The sequence below is a fragment of the Geospiza fortis genome, unplaced genomic scaffold, assembly GCF_000277835.1.
Source record: "Geospiza fortis unplaced genomic scaffold, GeoFor_1.0 scaffold16, whole genome shotgun sequence".
Taxonomy (NCBI): Eukaryota; Metazoa; Chordata; class Aves; order Passeriformes; family Thraupidae; genus Geospiza; species Geospiza fortis.
The window spans coordinates 6,339,420-6,358,540 of NW_005054302.1; positions in this window are offsets into that span (position 1 = coordinate 6,339,420).

A 19,121-nucleotide genomic window follows, 5' to 3' on the forward strand; every position below is an offset into this window, starting at 1 on the left:
GAATTTGGCCTCTTTTTAAAAACAGTATTGATGGTGTTTGAGTTAAATACTGTTATTAAGTAGCACTGAAGAAAAAAATGCTTCCTTAACTCACATAATTCCTTTTTTATCTTCATGTATATGAATGATACATAACATATTTTTTCAAATCACTCTTGTTTTTAGAAAGTATTTGGCTTTCCTAGATTTGATTCTTAGGATATAGTAAAAAATTCATAAGCCTTGCTTTCTTTGATTTTTTTTCATTGAAATAGTTATTTTTCCATTGAAATTCATACTTAGCAAATTGTAGTATTTTTGTGCTTTCATTTGTATTATGGAAGTTACATAGATGATCAATTAGAGACGTAAAAAGGAGTTTTGAAGTAAATGCAGCTGGACAGACATATTTTCAAATATTTTCCCAATGTTGTAGAAAACTGGGGATTTGTAAAACAAGATGTCAAAATGTAAATGATCTACTACAACAGAAAAATCAAAAGCACTGACCCCATTATAATGTAGAGTCATAAGCTATATGGAGCTTTGAAAATTATAAAGTGTGCATTCATACACTTGTGGTGAAACAGATGTAAAACCTAAATTGCAGCCACAGAAGATCACTTCCTGCACAACTTACTATATTGATATTTTCCTGCACGAGCTCAGCCAATTTTTTTCAAAGTTAAGCCTAGGATAGGCTTAATTCTGAGTGACATCAAAACTGTTTGTGATGTATCTTGATGAAGTCAGTGGAATTATGCTAGGGTAAACTTGGTATAAGAGCCCTTAAATTGAAGTTCTGATGCATATAAACTGTTTTGGAATAGTGTATCTAGATTGTTTATGAGGGACTTCTAAGGATATTTTCTTCTAAAAAGCATTTCCTTTTCAACACTGATGTCAAAAACTTTGTGGCATTCAGTCTTTTGAGATAAAACTCTTTTATTCATGGGCTCATATATATTAAAATTCTGTATTTCTCTTACAGGATTTTTTTAAAATTTAATTCTGGATGGGGATACAGGAAGCAAATGGTAAGGAAACTGCTTCCCCTGTTGCATAATTCCTGGCTTACCATTTCATCTTGTAAAGGACTACTGAAATTATGCCCAACTACAATCACTACCTTTTGTCATAATGTTGAATACTCTTACTGAAATACACTGAAATGCGTGATCTTTTCCAGAACAGCTGTTATTGCACATTGCTGAAATGCTAGGATTTTGGTTTCCAGAAGTATTCACTTTCTATTTAAAGTTTCTTTTTTTGATACCTATATTCTTGAAATTTCAGGCTTCGACTTTATTGATTCCCAGGGCAAATCAATGCCATTTGTTTTAAATTATTGCAGAGCTTATATAATTCTTTCCCATGCCAGCATGTTGTACATTTAAAAGAATGGGTTCATTGCCCTGTTTTCTTTTTTCTTTTCCTTCTTTTTTTTAACTTCCTTTTTTATTATTTTTGAGAACCACATGAATCAGACTATTTTAGTCCTTATATGAAAAAGCTCAGTTCCCTTGATAATTTTGACAGTTCTCTCATATAGCTCTCCCAGTCTGAAATTTTTTCTTCCTGAACAGAATGACTAAAATTTCACATGATACTCCTAAGGATGTACTACCACTGTGACGTGACTATTTTTGTATCTCCAATACAAATGTCCCAACTGATGCATCCTGCAATCTTTTTTTTCAGTGTCAAATGGATGCTTTGGTCTTGTGATTGTTAATGTACTTTTCTTTCCTCCGCAAATTCCAGAACTGAATTCTCAATTTATAGTTCAAAGTTTTGAGTATGTATGAACAAAATGTTTATTCCTTGAGCTGATATTTTTTTGTTCTATTTACATGATTCTTATACTTGATGGTGTCTATTTTTTTCTCCTCAAGTGTGTTACTATTATTTGTCTCCATGTTGTCTCCCACAGAGGTATCATCAGGGCATCACCTTTGCACACTCTATTGTTTTTACTGTGGTTGTCATTGTGAAATTTTATGGAGAACTCCACAGATTTGCAGCACCACTTCTAAGTCCCCATATACAGCTTAGCAAAACTGACACAAGCTGGTGGCACTTTGAGTGTTTGCATAAGAAAAAAGATGTCTCATTGAAACTCATACAGCAAAATTCTTGAGAATCCCTCAAGAAAACCTGCACTGAATACTAGGAATAATATTGAAAACCATTAGCTGTGAAGTGTTCTCTGTGCTCATTTTTCCTATAAACCGTTTAACATTTTTTGTTCTATTTTGTTAAATTGACGTAGTGAATAACGTAGTAAATATAACATAGCAGTATTAATATTTCTACTGGGAATGTAAAGCTTACATTTCCTGCTTAGAATTTTATGAGATATGAGCAAAACACATGTGCCTAGTTCTGCTAGAAGCAGCTCTTTCTGAGATCTTTGATATGCTGTAGAAACAAAGTAATAATATTTTTTATGACTGGAACTGTCTCCCTCATTCATGACTGCAATGGTGAGCACAGACTGGAGCATCTCATAGAGGAGCCAAATGCAGATCTATTATGTTAGAAGTGGGTATATCCTGTTACTGTTCAGTGGGTGTCTGCGCTGCAGAAGACATTCCCAATGTATTACAAACAGAAGCAAACTGCAAGTAAAGTTGCCTCTAAAACAGCTGAGAGGTGAGACCTGATGTACCACTCACACCACTTCACTGAGTGAGGAGGCTCCTGTTTCCTCTCCATGCTGTAAAATCACCCAAGAGGAGACAAGTAGAACCTGAGCAGGCAGGTCAGATTGGGAAGGTCATACCAGTCGAGATGGGGAAGGGAAGAATAAGTATGTTTCTGCTAAATAATTCCCAGATAGATGGAAATTCAACAATTTCAATCCCATCTGTCACTTGTAATTTTTGTGTGTCTAAGACAACAGAGAATGATGCATCATCACTGATGAAAGCTTTGCTGATATTGCCTATTAAAAAAAAGCAAAACCCTGGCCTGGGAGATTTTGAAGAACCAAAGCCAAAGGGAAGATGAGAATCACATCGACTCAAGAAAAAATGTCTTGCTTTCATCAAAATCTGCACACTAAAATACATACATAAGAGATCAGTCCAGTGTCTCCATTGTTCATTTGAAATATTTAAATCCCAGAAGCCATAGACTCATTAAATTTCTTCACCCCAATTAAAACTTATTTACAACAGATTTATTGGGAATATAGCACTTTAGAAAAACATAAGGGCCTGAGTTTTGTAACTGGATTTTACATTCTTTTTTGTTCACTCTTTTGAATAGAAAATGCCTTCTTCGACCACCAAGGGCTAAAATACCCAGTGATCCAACAATGACCAGCAAAGCTTCTCATACTTAACATATCTGCCACATTTACCCCATTTTGTGCAGATCAAAGTTACATGCAGTGACTGTGTGGTATTTCAAGGGTTTTTTTGTATGCCCCAGCATTCAACCTGTTGTTTTTAGATATTCCCCTAGTTTGGCAGCATGGTATAGTGTTCCCAGTAAGACTTGACAAGTAGTAAAAAGAAAGCAGTGTGTCTGCCTCATTTTGTTTACACAGACCATACCAAAATAGTAGAGGCAAAAATAGTATTTGCTTTCATGAACCTGTATACATCTCATACCCTTTTTTGTTAACAATTATTTTGCCTTTGTAACTTTTCTGATTTTATGACTTCAGGTCTATTTCAAAAGCTAACTTTTTATTCTCATTCTGATCTCAATCTAAATGGTTTGCTAGCCCTCTTTTATACTCATATGGTATCAGCTGCAAACAGCATAAATTAAAATTTTATACCATTTTCTGTTACTATAGAAAATATCCAATATAACCGAGCAATAAAGAGTCCTCCTAGAGCTTTTAAGATGCTTTGAAATATTGATGATAAATATATGTTATCTGTGATATTTTTCTGGCCAATTGCACACCAACCTTACAAAGATTTCCTCTTCACCTCACTTTCTCAGTATGCTTCTGAGAATCACATAATCACAGAATAATCATATCTGAGAATCATAATTGCAGAAGTCAAAGTATCTTACAGTTACCACCTTTTCCAAAGCTTGTTTGGCTTGATTTACTCTGGAGAAACTATAGTTTTTATCACTGGGTTACTTTCTAGACACTTAAACTGATTGCCTAATGATTTGTTGCAGAGATTAAATTTAAGTGCCATGAGCTATAATTTTCCATGTCCTCCATACTCTCCCTTTCAAGGATAAATAATATGTTTGGTATTCAGTTTTTCACAATTCTTAAACATAATTGCTAGTGATTTAACTATTACATTGTCTAGCTCCTTTATGGCCCTGAGGTCAATCAGGACTTCCTCACTTGGATACATCTATTTCATCTAAAACATGTTTAGCCCAGGTAGGGTTTTTTTCACATTTTGTTATAAAAAAAAATTAATAATGATCTGGAGTTGTGTATCCTTGCAGTTTTTTTAATCTTTTATGCAACAGAAAACAGCTTAATATGCAATTATATAGAGATCACCGTATCCTATATATTTAAAATTAACTTCTGAACCTCACTCTTTTCTTTGTATACAAGGAGCAAAATATCTACAGGCTGAATGCAGTACAGTTCACAGCAAGGGTGGAAACACTAATCTGACAACACTTCAGAGTTTGTACAGCTGTCCAACTTAAAAGGCACTGAAACCCACTGGTCTTCAAGGTACATATAAAACTTTGAGTTATAAAACCTAGACTTTAATTGCCAAAAGGCAAATCAGAACATGACCCCATTACTCCAGTTGCTGGCTTGAATACCCCTCTTAGTTTCTTTTGGGTTTTTTTCCTTGGTGTTTTTTTGGGGAGTTTTTTTCGATCTTTTATCCTTACTCTTTCTGTCAACAAACCTCTTGGTGCTATCACTCTGTTTCTCCCAGACCACAAGCAATGCTGATGAGATATTCTGTGAAGAACAAAAATGAAACACTCAAGGACATATTCACCAGCTTTGATCTGTGCTGCTACAGGTGGTGGCTGTGATGCCTTCTCCATCAGATAGGAACATTGCATCCACACAGTGTACTGTGCTGGGACTGTCGATCTCTCTCATGCCCTTAACTTGGCAAGGAGGGTGACCTCCTTCTCTTGATCCCTCCCACACACTTTCTTTAAACCTTGTAAAAGCCTTGAATACATTTTATCCTTGGAGTCAACAGTTTAAAAGCAACCACTGGAACACAAGGTTTCTCTTTTCTTGAAGCATGAGAATACGGCTTAGTTGAAAGAGTTTGCATAGATTGCTCTCTTTCTCTTAACAGATGATAACTATACAACTGCATGAGAGTATTACAAATGTTTTTAACAAACTAAAGGTTTCAGCTATAAATATAGAGTAGGTGGTGTGAACAGGATAGCATGTAGCTGCACTGGGGCATGTCACTGGCATATCTGAATCCTACAGCATCAGATGAAATTATATGAACCCAAATTATGGAAAAAAACGTCCCTCACATAGGTAAGAAATTCCTCCTTGAATCATATGTGGCCTTCCAAAAGGCTACAACCACTTCTTGTCCAATTGTATTGACATTGGAAGTGAGTATGATAAGTGAAGGTACAGTCAGCACTGTTCGTGCTGTGCCAACATTGCAGATGTAGGTTAAAGTATGACCTACAAAAATGACAAAGGCAGGGAAGATTCAGAATCACACACTCAGCAAATTGAAAAGATGCAGGAAAAATACTTCTGCTGTGTGGACATACAAAATATGCTGAAAACTACGACCTACTTCTAAAGATGACTATAGTGAATTTACTGCTTAAAAACCAGATTTCACCTTAAGAAATGCTGTAGCTTCTAATATAAATAAATGAATTAAGCTATTTTCTCAGATATTGCTGTTTTCAGTGTTGCAAAAAAACTCAAGCCAGTTCCAAATATTCAAAATATTTCTTAGGTTTCTGCTGTACTGGAAGGCTAGCTACAGTTGAAGGATATTATTAGCTATACACACAGCAGTTCCTCTATTATTTAAATCTACCTGCATAACTCTTTAGAAATTTCTCTTTTGCATGCTCTGTGTTCTGAGCCAGCTACCTGACAAACAAAAATCCTATGAAAATGTATCTGTGGATTGCTATTTTGTAGGTTAGGAATGTTGATATGAAATGAAAAAAAATGCATGCTCTGTGTTCTGAGCCAGCTACCTGACAAACAAAAATCCTATGAAAATGTATCTGTGGATTGCTATTTTGTAGGTTAGGAATGTTGATATGAAATGAAAAAAAATACTGTAATATAACCAATTTTTGTTACATAAATAATTTCTGGATGATCACGTTTCATTTAGATCCAAAGTAAAAATTTAAACACCGTTGAAGACACAGGACTTCCATCTTCTGTGCAGCTCTAGTAGCAAGTGTGTGTCTACGCTAAAGAGCTAAGTTACCTTGAAAAAAACTTAGACAAGGCATTAGAAGAATGAGGAGTTCTGTATATAGAATATTTCACTTGCTATAGAATATGGTATCTCCATGTGTTGCTAAGTGACAAGTCTGAGCAGAAGAAAGCTTCTTCCTTATCTCCCACCCTTTTTTTGCAGAAAGAATCCTGCCATTTCTCCACTACTGCTCTGGGAAAACTATTAGCATTAACAGGTAATACCTGATAACATGATAGGACAGATCGAGCTATTGCATGGTATCAGTCAGTGACAGTGATCTGAAGGCAGGTGGTACCATATCCCAGGCATGTATGATCAGTATTTTGCCATTACTTAATGACTACAGAAAAAGGGGAAACCACTTTACAAAAAAACAAATTTAATATGAAAGGGGGCTTTTCAGGGAAACAGCTGCAAGGAGAAAGTGCACCAGTGTGCTACATTATTCTAAGAGTGAACCCACTTTCTACATTTCAAAAGGAATATGGAGAAGACATTCATGCATGGTAGAGAAAAAATCCAAAACTGTTTGTGCCTAATGTAATGGAAAATTTGAGAATTATTCATGCATGTGAGTATGTATGCAAATCTGACCCTGGTGATACTACCAAGGTCGGTGCATGATGATCTGCTGAGTAAGTGCTAATCATTCAGCTCGAAATGTGACTTTACCAGAAAAGCAATTTTGCAAAAAGTCTCATGCCATTCCCTAGTTGTTTTCCTCCTGTGATCTCTATGCCATGTTTGCTCATTTGTCAAGTTTACATTCAGGACTTTTCCAGCTAAAACATCTTCTTGTCAATCAAACTGTATTTCTGCCTTGTAAAATGTTAATGGATCTGAGGAAACAACTTAAAATTACTTGAGCTCTAATAGGGGAGTGACATTCTCTGTAGGACATTAACAGCTAAATCAAAGTGTGGCACAGTGGTTGAATTTGGAGTACTATTTAAATTTCAAAACCAAGCTCTATACTGAAAGTGGGCCATACCAGGCCAGAATAAAACTGAATGAGAATGATCATAAACTTCTTGGTACATACAATCTGAGGTTTTTCAGAAAGGAAGAGCTCATACAAGAGGATCTGGAGAATGTAAACAAAGCAGAAGATAGTATGGTAACAAAAAGAATTGGAAAAAATTTTCCTTAACAACAGAAGAAATGAAGATTTGTTTGTTTCTTTAGGAGCCCTAGAAACTTCCTGACACTACAAGGCACATAAGCCCTAAAAGCCCTTATTTTAGACTCACTGCAAATATGTTGGCAAAACCAGTGGGGTATGGTTAAATTACCTTTTCTCTACTGTCTGATTAGAGCAGGAGCACCTACAAGCTCATGGTTTAGTTATCATTGCTGTTTCCTTGGCCCACTTCAAAATCATCCTCCAGGAAGAACCACAGAGATGAGAAAAAAGTGCAGGTGATATTTGTTAAATATCACCTTTTTTCATCCAATAAATGCTTTTTCACCAGTCAAGGATTTATGTTCATTTCAAATCTGAGGTCGTAAGAAATGCTAATTTATTCCTGATAAACCTCTTCAGTGATTCTCATGAGAATAGAATCAGAAGCTCTGATTCTTTAACCCAAGCAATTGCTTCTTCCTTTATCTGATCTGATTTTCAGCTACCACCTTCTCCCTTTGCCGTGGTCTAGCATGATAAGTGGTGTAAGCTGAGTGTTGGAGGTAAAGTTTATACAAGGAATGAAAGGAAAAGGTTGACAATGTTTGTGTAACAACATTTGCTTTCTGTGCAGTTGCCAAGACTCTCCTTGAAAGAAATACATCCTCTGGTGTGCAGTCTACAGCCATCAGCTGTGCAAAGGATGCATTTAGGGAACAGGAAACAACATCACATGACTGGGATACAGGCCATACAGCCAGTATACAAGGCACATCACTTTTTGTTGTTCATAGTGCCCTGAAAAAAAATTAAATTGAAATTAATAGAATAACTTGAGAAAATATGAATTTGTGTGGGTAAATTCTGTAAGTAGCAGAAAAAGCTGATTTTAACTATTATACTTAGACCAGTACTTTTGGCTGTAAAGCTAATACCTGCACAGTATTTCAACATAAAACATGCAGAGACTTGAAGTCAAAATATCAAATTTGAAATATTTGGCAAGATAAGCTATAACACAAATCAGTGATGTGAGCAAAATACTTATTTCCAAGAAATCATTACATTATTGTTACTGTAAAACATAGATAGTATTAAAGAATAAAACAACTTTAAAGTCAGGTGGTACGGATGAATAATGTAACAGTTCTAAAAGATGAATCTTTAAAATAGTAAAAAGGAGGAATGGAAAACATTTTTTAAGCCTCTTTGCTGTATGAAGGTTTGCAATAGAAAAAATTATAAAAATTAATTTCTGGAAATATTTTTTCTAACCATTTGTAAAAGATTATTTTTAAAATAATGGGTTTTGACCACATTAAAAAAAAGAAAATAAGAAGTGATGGATTTTCTGTTTTGGGAGAACTGGAAAAATGCAATAAATTATTCTTCTAGAGAGCATGATGGAAGGGGACCATACACAGGGAGAGATCAGAAAGGTTCTTGCCTCTCTGAAGCACAAACCTAGACTCATTCTGCCAGACAATTTCCCCTGTACAAGAGAACATCAAAAAGTAAATGCTTTTTTAATGTGTAGCTCTGTTTTCAATTATACAGGAAAAGTACATTTCCAAAGCCCATTTATCTTGAATATGACATTGTCACCCTGTGCTGTTGGTTGCAGGGATGCAAGGAAAATATTGATTAGAAACCAACGTAAAGTTTGTTTTCCTTGGTTTAGGAACTTTAGATAAATAAAGCAAAGTGCAGAGGGAGAAAAATACTCGTGTGACTATGCTCCATGAAACTGAATAAGTGAAACCTTATCAAAGCAAACTCATTTAATTAACTCCTCACCTGGTTCTTAGTTAATCTGTGCAAAATCAAAACCTTTTTAAGATCAGAGTATAGATTATGCATGAGTTGGAGCTGACCCAGAAATCTTAATAGAGCTATTTTGTCCCTGCTGGAGTGGACTCACAGCATCGTAATTGTCCTTAAAAATGCAGAGGAGAAAGGACATAGAGACATTTCATTCCATTTCCATACATACATACATTCCATTTCACTCAGGGCAATGGAAGTCTTAACAATGTGATGGTGGTGCTAACTCTATACATAGGTGATCTATGTGCTCAGGAGCGTGATTATCTAGACACTTAATGGTAGTCCAATTTGTGAACAAGTACTCCAGATATTTCAGCTAATAAATTTGCATCTTTGAGATGACATCCCTGATGTATTTCACGTGGGCACATGCGGACACTATTTACACTCCATGAGTTGTTTTCAACAGATAACTGAGAAGAGTAGATAGAAGTATCTACTTAGTGTGAGCTTCTTGGCTACAAATGAAATGTCTCCTTATGTTCCCCTAGGGACACTCTGAATGGAGTTTCACAAAACTGTCCTCCTCCAGGGAAGATATTTCTGGCCAGAAGCAGCAGCGCTCCTGTAGTCCAACAGTCCAAGAACTATTATGAGCAAAGAGCAGGGAAGAAAGAATAATAGCAAATTAGGGATATCATGGTTTAGATAACAGGATGGAGAGCAAGACATACAGACACTATCAGAGAGTGAAAAACCTGTTCTAATTCTTCCTGCCAGGCTTAATTATTTGTATAAAATGAAACATATTTATTAAGAACATATTTCTAGTTCAGAATAACCCACAATAAATATTATTAGAGTCCTAATGTGGGTGAAGTCCTTCCCAGAAAAGAACTGAATTCAATGGGAACCTCCCACATCCCACATCAATTCTCTATTTGTGAGACTGTGGGAAAAAAAGGAGATGATATGTAGTCATGGGATGTTTGTGAATCTTCTGGTTTTTTCCCTTTTATCTAGAACCATCCAGCCAATTCAGGTAGTTTACCCACATTGCACTATTTTTTCCAGGTGAAACAGGGATATAAGTTTATCTAATTTACTAGGATAGCACTCCTAGGAAAGAATATATTTCTGAGATACTGCTCTTGCCTTGGAAGAGCTGTTGCTTGAACCTGGTGTTCTCAGAAATTAGAGGAGCTAATAATTACTCTGGATAGGCTGTTTTATTAAAAACAACCAACCAACCAACCAAACAAACCAACAACAACCCCCTCAAAACTCTCTTGCCTACTTCCATTAAAGTTATGTTACAAGTCACAAACTTTATGTGCTGGAAACACATTTCAAATCTCACAAGAAAATATTCTCCATCCAATTCAGCTCTTTTCCTTAACTTGGCCACTATCATAAATGAAAACAGCCAAGGAAAGGCTGAACAAAGTGTACCAGTCATCTGGTGATCTGACTGGCACACAGGGCCCTTGTCCCTGTTGTCACTTGATGCCTTTGTCCAGGTTCCTGCACAGCTGGCCATCACATCTTACACACAGGACATCGGCTCTGACAGCAGAGCAGAAGCAGCAGCCAAAATAGGAATCACCCAGACCACTGTTATAGGGGAAAGTGCAAAGTTTGACACTTAGGCAGAGTTGTAGAAGAGTGACCACTTGTCCTTCTCCTTCCCAGATGCTTGTCATCTCTACCTGCAGGTAACACCAGACTCATCCTGGTACCACTGCTCAGTGGTTAATGATAACAATCCCTGCAGGGCCCAGAGGTCTGCACCTCCAGCTGGGTGACATGCTGGAGGACTCCTGGGCTCATTAGACTCTGTGAAGGCAGTGGGGTGGAAGAAATTCCCAGCATTCCCTCAGCTGATAAGCAGTAGGCAGCATGGCCTTACTCTGTGGCTGCAGTGGTGTGTGACAAATGATTGTCTCTTTGGCTCTGTCCCTGTGCAGTATTAAAGGATGGATTCAACACAGCCATGGCTTTACCATGGTACCAATGTAGCAGTAGAGCTGGATACTTCTTTCCCTTCCAGCCGCGAGAACTGTCCAGCATGACACAATTCATGTCACATAAACAAATGCCCACAGAATCGCAGAATCTCCTCAGCTGGGAGGGACACACAAGGATCATCGAGGTCCAGCTCCTGGCCCTGCACAGGACAGTCCCAAGAGTCACACCATGTGTCTGAGTGTTGTTCAAATCTTGAGCTCTGTCAGGCTTAGTGCTGTGACCACTTCCCTGGGGAGCCTGTTCCAGTGCCCAAACACCCCCTGGGTGAAGAACCTGTCCCCAATATCCAACCTAAATCTCCCCTGACACAGCTTCAGGCCATTCCGTCTGGTCCTGTCACTGCTCACCACGGAGAGAGATCAGCACCTGCCCCTCTGATTCCCCTCATGAGGAATCTGCAGACTGCAGTGGGGTCTTCCCTCAGTCTCCTCTTCTCCAGGCTGAACAGACCAAGGGACCTCAGCCTCTCCTTGTATGGCTTCTCGTCTAGGTCCTTCACCTAGTGGCTTCTTCGCAGCCCTCTTACCAATGATTTCTAATAGTTTTATATCTTTACTGTATTGTACTATGAAAGACACCAAAGCTTATCAGAGCTCTCACATCTGTGATGTGGTTTGAACCCCTAACCTATCATAGCAGCATCTGATTCTCATCTTATTGACTCAAATAAATGCTGAGCCTAAATGTAAAATCTACAAAGCTCAAGGAGATTTAGACACTGTTTATGCAAAAACAGTGCAAAGAAAAGCACTGTTCTTTTTCATCCTGTCTTTTATAATCCTTAAATCTAATCAGATTACAATGCAGATTTAGCCCTTCTCGGTTGTTTGTTTTTAATGTAAAAATTTGTAGCTACTCTGTACAGTACAAATCAGTACCTGAAATTGGAAATTTATTTTGTTTTCATGCTTCTTACAAGCTAAATTTGGGAAACAAACAAGGTCCTTAAAATTCTGGCCTGCAATACTTTGTGCACATATTTTAGTAGGGAATTTATCACATGAGGAATGTGATAAATACATCCATGATACCACATGAATGATACCACAGAAGAAATAGCATTAAAACCACATACACTATAAAAAGTGCATTTCAAGCCTTCTCTGCCTGCAGGTTTTCCTCACAGAAAATGCATTTCCTATGTCTTGCATCCATATGGACCAGCTAAGATACCCTGAACTGGCAAACATTCTATCTCCTTCTGGAAACAATAGCAAAATGCACCATTGATGGACAGTGGGCTTCCTTTTTACTTCTGTCCCTAAAAATTCAGTCCTGACCCTTGGCAGAGCACTCCACAGCTCTGCCCACAGAGTCCTCATGAAACCATGAACTCTAAGAAGGACAGTGAAAAAGGATTGGTAAATGTACAGAAAACTTTGGGGAGAAACTTTTCTGTGCACAGAAAACTTTGGGGAGATTTTTCTGAGTGAGAGAAAGCATCTGTGTGCTGTGTCTGGGCAGCAAAAATCTGTAATTGTGATAGAAAGAAAGACAAATAAAATTTCATGCGTTTTAGAGGAACAATATTAGTGAGAGAGTAAAGAGGACACAATTGGTGTATAGGGAACATAAGTAAATAATAATCCTAAAATCTCTCACATGCAGGAAAGCTTTCTTTTTTTTCTCACATCTGATGAACCACTGCTTTATCGCGGATTAAGTTTTTCTAACTGCATTTTCTTTTCCCCACCGTTCCTTGACTATATAAAGGTAAGAATAAAAGTCAAGGTATTAATGAGACAGCATGTATGCCAAGGAGAGACAGAAATCCTGAAAACACTACAAAACTCGAAGTCTGAGTGCATCAAAACCAGTATACCTGCAACCTTTTCCTTTATTTTATGCAAATAAATTCAGATCAATGCAAATCAATGAATTTTTAATATGTGGGTCTTTGCTCAGTAGTGTAACAGATGTGTAAATCATGGAGCGCAGAAGCTCAAGCTCTCACAAGCTACTACCAGAGTGTTGAAAGAATCTGCAATGGTTTTGCTTTTTAAAGAACAGTTCAAAAATACGAAACTTTCAGGTAAGTGGAAAATGTTCTCTCAGTGGAGACATTTCTTCTATTCATCTTCATATCTTTGCTTTTCCCCTTATGCCGTTGCTGCTTCAAATCCCTCTTTAATATATATTTTTCCACCTCACTTTCTAGAGATTATCCAATATAAATTGAATATCTACCATGCACCCTATATTTTGACACCTTGTTGAACAGCCTCTTGCCGTTCTACAGGAAATGTGTGTGCTTGTATTATATCACCTAATATAAACCAAGCCTCTCTCCTGGGGAGCGATATGTTTTTGACACACAGTCAAAACTCAAAAAATAACACACTTTTCCCTTCCATCTTTTAAGGTTTGCCAGTAGCAATTTACAGACAAGTCCCTCAAGAAACCTTAAAGTGCCATAACAAATAAAAGTCCCCTTTAAACAATGCATTTGAACAATACGTTTCTTAACATGTCTTAAGGATAACAAACAATATATTTCTGGAGGGTATGGATTGTAATCCATATAGATATAAAAACCAGGACAGTTTCAGCTTATGGTATCCTTGGCAAGGAAAGCTGTTTATTTTCACAAATTGTTGCAGGCGCATTTCCATATTTCACAGGGGAGGAAAAGGACAGATATACCATTGCAGAGGAGCTTTCAGAAGAGGAAATTAATCTTTTAAATGTGTTACTACTAGAGTTGGATAAGCAATTTCTTTATTGAGAAAGTATTTTCCTTATATTTTATGCCTCAAACATAAGGGAAATTATGTGATTTCCCTTAATGTATTTAAGAGCAAATGTCCAAATGAATTGCCATCTAGGGTTGTTCATTATTTGTGGTATATTCCTTGGTCATTTTGCTTCAAGAAGCTCACCTAAAAGCCAATATCTTTTAGCATTTAGAATGTCTTTTTTGGTTATAGATATGGGAAAAGAAGAAAAATATCATGTGAGAGTGTCAAGGAAAGCACACTTTTTGATTTTTCCTTGTGAAAAGTGGGATGATGGCATTTTCTTTTTCCTTGAACCAGGTCGTTTCAAGGAATGATGTTAGAGCACAGATGCATAAACGAGACCAACCTCAGGCAGAGTTAAGGAGGAGTGGAAAGAGAGGACCAGCTTCCACTTCCAGTGGGGAGAAAAACAGAGATGAGGATTGATATACTGGTGAAAGAAATCTCACCACACCCTATAATGTGGAACCACTGCATTCATTAAAATTCCTGTTCCTCCCTCTGGAATTCAACACCAAACAATAGCCTTGATTGTTTGGCCACTTGGTAACAGACTTTTGTTTGAGAAAGGAGAAGGTAGGATCTGCTCTGTATAGTGCTTTCCTGTAACTTATGTAAAAAATTTAAATTTCCAGATGGCTCTTAAGAAAGCAGGTCAAATTCACTTGTCTTCTGCTTACCATTATTCATGAAACAGAGTTGTTTTCTCTTTTCTTTAGGAGATTAACGTCTCTGGTCTTCATAGAATGCAGCCTTCTTGTTGCTCTTAGGCTATACATATTCTAAAGAAAGAACATTAAGAGTGTGATAATGATGATGTGTGCAAAAATGCCCTGATTTAATATTAATAAATTAATATTTTAAATGGCACTCAGACAACTTCTAAAATAGCAATAAACAATACAAAAAGTAATCCCCAAATGCATTTTCTACCTAAGTGATTACATTTTTTTCCTAGTGTTACAATTCAGAAAGCTTGATGAGAGTTGCTAAAAAATAAGGACCAAAAGATTACTACAAATAATAATTTTTTTAATCTATTTTGATATAGACTGAATAATTCCTTGAGAAACATCTCTGAGGCCTGCAAATTTTAAGGCGCTGCTTTGTATGTCTTTCACACCAAGTACCACACCATATATATTAAATAGTGTCTGCTGTGTATAAGAGCAGCAAGTCCCAGTTTTTCTGTACCACCTAAATCCTCCTGAGCTTCTCCCCATCCTGCTTTCTCCCAGTTATTGTGTGTGCTGATGCTGCCTATCCACTAAGTTTTGTTGGCTTCAATAATTGTCTTATTTTTCTCTCAGAACATACAACACATATTTTCCTAGATATACAAATCTAGCAAAAAGCTAGGGGTAAATATACCAGCAATTTTGACATGAAAACCAAGGATTGTTTTCTTCTGGCTAACACATTTCTCTGTTACTCAGTGCTCTTTGAGTATACCGAAGACACATCAGTTGTTATTCAGATGAAGCGCCTCCTTGCTATCGAGGGATTTCAGTCAATTTTACATTTCTTTCAGTCAATCAACAAAAACAGTGCATGAAAATGTTCAGATGACTACTTTGGATTAGCATCCCTAGTTCCTAAACCTTATACAATGCATTCAAGGTAGTAAAACTAAAAATACCTGCCTTCTGTCTCCATATCAGGTAACTCTCCTTTGCCATTAGGTTCCAGAAGGCTGTTTTTGGGAGGGTCATGAGAGGGACAGATTTGGTGCAGATCTGGATTTATTGGGGGGTGTGAATAGAGCAGAAGACCCCCTGCATCTCAAAAATAACATTGACAAATGTATTAATGCATCTGAAGCAGTCAAAAATATATTATAGCCTCCTTGGAGCACACTCACTATGATGGAAAACAGGAATGGATAATGGAATATTGCCAAAGTTTTGTGGCAGGAGGTAAAGAATTTGCATGCCTGCCACGGAGAAGAGTCCCAGAAAAAAGTATAGGAAAGGGAAAAAAAAACTTTGTGCAGTTTCTCTTTTTTTCAAAATGCAGTTCTGTGCTAAGAATTCCAGCTATCATTTTATTTACTGACCGCATGTATAAAATTTATCATATTCACATATTCAACAAAGAATCGGACTGGAAAACCCCCAATAAATTAAAGACAGCGATAATTGAAATAAAGGTAATTCTGAAGGCTGAGAAGCAGCCAGACCTCCCTGAAAAAAAAAGACAAAAGTTTAAAAAACAGACCACTCCAGAAAAGCCTTTCATGCCTGCTGACTAATCAAAAGGTTTTTCTCTAAGTCAGATTAATCCACTTGCAAAATAAGAATCAGGCTACCCACCAGCTACTGAAAGACACACAGAGCAGAAAAGGGAATGGTCAGTTTGGGAGTCACCAACCAGGTGCAGCTGTGAGGTTTAAATGTCCTCAGGTGTCCCCTCTGTAGGTCCAGCAGCCAGGGGTCAGTTCCTGCCACCCTTACATTCTGTGCATCCATTCAAAGAAACAGTAATCCAACCCAGCTTTGGGAAGCCTGGGCCATTTGGACACTTTGCTTTCCAGTGGGAAGAAACGGATGCTGTTTCCTTTTGAGAATTATATCATCTAAGATAATAAGATTTGGTGTAGTTCAACTAGAAGAAATTTGAACTAAACAGTACCAGTCATCACTTATGCTGTATGTTCTGAAGAGCTTTTTTTCTGGCAATTTAACTTGTTGAATCTGGTGGAAAAAGCAAATGCTTTTCACTTCTCATTTTACAAGCCTAAAACAAATGAAGATTATGTTAAAGCCATCTGTTTATTTCAGAGGAAACTTAATAATGCAAGTAAAATTTAAATAACAAAATATTTCCTAGGTATCAATACTAAAAATAATAAATTAATTTTGTATTCCTGGTCTCATAAAAATACTGCATATATGTGAAAAATGTTTACAGGAGATCATCTTGAAATAATAAATAATTCATAGATAACTGCTCAAAGAAAACCATGTTTGAGCAACTCATTAGTTTCCTAGTTCTTCTATTACAGATGAGGAAGATGGAGAATTTTGCATAGACAATAACACATCTATCTTGCTACCAAATAGCAAGAGACAATAATTTTCACTAAGTGGAAAACAGGGCTGTGTGATTCTCATAAAATCATAGCAGTAGTGAATTAAATCTGTCTTGGAAATTCTTAGTTAAGAACCTGTCTCTTCTAAGTGGAAAGCAAGCTCAGAGGTATATATAAACATCTACACCTGAGTTAATGACCTCTTGTCAATGCAGACAAGAGGTACTTGTAGAGCACAATTCATCCTTTTAATAATTTCCTTTCAGCTGGAAATGCTGTCCTTAATAAACTGTCCTTAGAAGTACTGGTTTGTCTTTCTGTGGACAGCAGAGTGCTCATGGGATGCTAACTGTAATGCAAATGCCACCTGAAAAAGTCCCTAGTTCTTGATGTTTTGCCATGGTTTTTGTTTGTTTGTTTCTGTTTGGTTTTGTTTCATTTTGTTGGTTTTTTTCTTCAGAGTTTTAATCTTAGTATATCATCTGTCCTTCTGAAGATATTTACCAATAGCAGTTAGGAACATAGGACCCAAGACCAAAGCCAGCACACACAGTATGATGTTAGTCACCCAGCAACATTTTCATCCGTTTCTTAGCTTCATTTCAAGTTTCTGCCTTGTCACTGGGCCTTTTGTCACATCATTCTTCTCTCATGAAGAACAAGTAGAATAGCATCACCTTCTGGTGGCTGTGAGCATCTTGTTAGGAACTACAGGTCATTCCATAGGTTCCTAAACTTGCTTGTGCCATTTTTTTCAGTCTCATACATGTCACCACCTCCCTGATTCCTGGGTATCTCCTTTTTATCTTTTCTTATGATAATTTCTGATGTTTCTTTCTTTTATGCTACAGCACAACTGAAGGTCAAAATTTAATTCTGTCTCCAAGAACTGGCATTTTAGATCTTCTTGCTCTGGGTCTGTCTGTCTGCAAATCTTCAGAGAAGCCTCTTCACCCCATCAAAGTAACCCACATATGGACTGAATCACCACTGCCAGCTGTGGTAACTGTGCATCTCTAGGCTTCTCACTCAATGCCCCTTCCCTTCCCTTCCCTTCCCTTCCCTTCCCTTCCCTTCCCTTCCCTTCCCTTCCCTTCCCTTCCCTTCCCTTCCCTTCCCTTCCCTTCCCTTCCCTTCCCTTCCCTCTCCTTTCAGACCTCCATGGTTCTAACAGCTTGAAAAAAACTACTTGAGTATTCCAGAAAGAGTTGAAAATTACAAATGAAAAACAACCTAAAATGCAGAGGGCTTACATTATTGTTTGAGGCCAGCCTTGTGAATTTTTAATCAGCTTACTCACAATTTTTGAATATTTACAGATGGGAATACCTTCTGTTTCAGGGAAAAGCAGAGAGGCTTGGACCTCCATAGTCAAGCTTGATGGCATAGTCAACATGAGTAAGCAACACAAAATGTCTATATCCTCCAATTTATGAGTAAAAAATCAGAAAAGATTTAACTACTTTCTACAGAAACTAATAGCAATAAATGGAAGAATCAATAAAAATGCAAGACATGTATAAAAGAGATGAGTTTGTTTTTTGTCTTTTGTCTACCCTATGACTTTTCAGGATTGTTGCTTATATAGCTTTAATGTGACATCAATGTAATGTTTTGCATATTAAATAAACGAAACACTGCTCTACATTTCTGTAGATTCAGAGTTGGAATTGAGCTGGCATATGTGACTGTACATTTTGTCATTAAGCCTAATCAAGAAAATGCTGCCCCATTTTCAAGAATTCTAAACGCATTTTTGTTTAGGTGAAAACCTACTATATATTTGTGTAGTGATTTGCTAAGCTGAAATTAAGCAGGCCCATTACTTGTGTGATAAAAAGAAGATTGAAGTAACAAGTTCTTTAAGGTCAAATCCACTTGCCATTATCTGAATATCTTTAGCATTAAATTGTGTAGTTCTAACAGAAGCAATGTTTTAATGCACTCATCTGAGAATGATATTTCAAGATGAAAACAAGAGAGACTGACAGGCTAATTACTTCATTAGAATGACTTTGCAAACAAAATTCATGTATTTTTTTTCTAATTTCTGAACT